The sequence below is a fragment of the Penaeus monodon genome, chromosome 40 (genome assembly GCF_015228065.2).
Source record: "Penaeus monodon isolate SGIC_2016 chromosome 40, NSTDA_Pmon_1, whole genome shotgun sequence".
NCBI classification, from domain to species: domain Eukaryota; kingdom Metazoa; phylum Arthropoda; class Malacostraca; order Decapoda; family Penaeidae; genus Penaeus; species Penaeus monodon.
In genome coordinates this window covers 28,490,859-28,493,358 of record NC_051425.1, presented here as the reverse complement: position 1 = coordinate 28,493,358, position 2,500 = coordinate 28,490,859, and positions in this window count along the sequence as shown.

The following is a 2,500-nucleotide window of genomic DNA, read 5'->3' as shown; positions in this document are numbered from 1 at the left end:
AAATCAAAAGTAGAATTGTTTAAAGGGATCCCGCTTCATTTTTTGCTGAAGTGTTTTAGGTAGTCATTAAATGTCAAATGCGAGCATTTGTGCCTTTTTCCTTACAGCTCCTCCGCGTCTCCTGCCCCCCCACAAATGATCGACCTTTAGGATGATTTTTAAGGTTTATTTTATGAAAAAATTGGGGAACCAGAAGGAGCATTGCCCCTTGCAGTACGAGCATCCACATGCCGAAAAGGTAATTTGATTTTGCAACCCTGGAAGCAAATTGGGTGGCCATTGAAAAAAAAACAGACTTTGGTTGATTAAAAAGCAATGATAACTAAGTTACAGCTAAGAAGTGGCAATGTTTAAAAAGGGAATAAATTTTAAAATTCTTTTATATTTATTTCCAAGAAATCTCTAACATTGCTTTCAAAAAAAAAATTTTAAAAAATTTTTTAATGTATAGGATTAATATTTAAAAATTTTTTGATATTGTTGATTTTGAATTTCCAAAATAACAATGAAAACATTACTGAAAAAACGAGCCTATGGCCTTTTAGTAAGCATGATTTTGCATTGAAATTTGCCATACCCCCTTTGAGGGAAGGGGGTTGGGGTTTTCCCGTGACCCCCAGTGATATTGCAAGTTTCCTTAGAACAATATATCCTTAGGATAAGATTGATACTTGGGAAGATTTACCCTGAAAAACTTTTGGGTATTTTCCCGATGTCTTCCCCACCCCCTTTCATCATGTTCCCTTTTTGTTGTTTGGTACTTTCTTTTACAGATGTAAGAATAAAAGAAACTGATGATTTTGGTGTTACTGGGTTTTATGGTAGTGAAAGAAATACTTCCCCATGGTGCTCAAAAAAAATGAAAAGGTTCTTATATTCCCATTTGAGTTCCATGTTTAAATTTTGGGTTTTGTTTGTATTGTTTTCTCTTTTTGTGAAGAATGAAAAAAAATGCTTTGCTGTTTTGTTTATTTAATGAAGCATGTCATACTCTGTTACTAACATCAGTTCAGGAAACTGATTTTATGAAATTTAATGTCAATGAAAATCTAACAGTTTTATCCTTGCCCAAAGCATGCTGTAATCTGCATGCCAGTTACAGTGATAGGTATACTTTGAAAGTCTGGCTTAGTATATAAAGTGCAAATATACTTAATAAACATGTTTAAGCTACTGGTGGGGCAGTTAAGATGTTATTACATTAACCTGGTAATAACATTCATAGATTTTTCAGGTTTTGCCTTCTTTTGTACATTAACCCAATGCCTCTGGGAGAATTTGGGGTTGCTAGGCCTCTGTTGCAGGTAGTACATGAGGTCGACTCAGCTTGCCACTGGGGCCTTTTTCAGATGCGGTCAGTGCATAGTACTCACTGTGGGAAACCAACAAAGTGTTTTGTTTTTTATCACGTGTATGCAAAATATGATTTTAATGTGTTGCATATTCAGAAATGCATGGTATACATTTTAGCTGCTAGATTGAACCTGTAGTAGCCTGATAATGTACATCAGTCCATTTCAGTAAATAAGGTATGTTACACTTTTTGTACATGGAATATGGTTTTGTGGAGGGATTAGGGAAAAAATCTCATTTTTATGAAATATGAGATTGTATGTAGTGATATACTACCATGGGTTCAGTACTTCCCTCTTGTTGTCATACTCAAAGACTGTCACAATGATAGAGTAGTTGACGCGATGAGACTAGTCACTTAAACTAGAGTGTAAGTTACTCGCAGTTCCACATCAGCAGCAAGAGAGAGACCATATTTTGGTGTGTAACATCTTCCAGGCATAGCAGGCTAAAATTTGCTCTTTATAAAAAAACATAAGCCAATCATAGCACTACACATCCTGTTCTCCCTCATACAATGTCCTAGGGCATGTGGTGAGGGCATAAAGGTTCCATATAAAGAATGGCATAAAATGTAAGGGATGCATTATCTTGTCCAACTTGGCCATGATGTGAACACCATGTCATCCAGAGGCTAAAGGTTAATTAAGTGTGCAAACCTGAGTGTGTAGGGCAGGAACTTTAATTCCACTGTCACTTCTATAGTGTATGTGTGTGTGTGTGTGTGTGTGTCTGTATGTATGTGTATGTATTATCCAAAAATATATATATATATATAATATATATGGTAATACAACACATACTACAACACACACACCAAAAAACCCCCACAACCATAGAAGTGACAGGGGAATTAAAGTTCCTGCGACAACTCAGGTTGCACATTTAATTTAACCCTTTAGCCTCTGGTGACATGGTTTCACATCATGGAAAATTTGGGACAAGATAATGCACCCCTTAAATTTTATGTTCTTTATTGGAACCTTTTATCCCTCCCACACCCCCTAGGACATTGTAGGGGGGAGAAAGGATTTAGTGCTAGGTTTGGGTTATGTTTTTTATAAAGAAAAAATTTTAGCCTGCTAGCCGGAAATGTTCACACCAAAATATGGTCTCTCTCTTGCTGCTGATGGGGAAAACTGCGAGT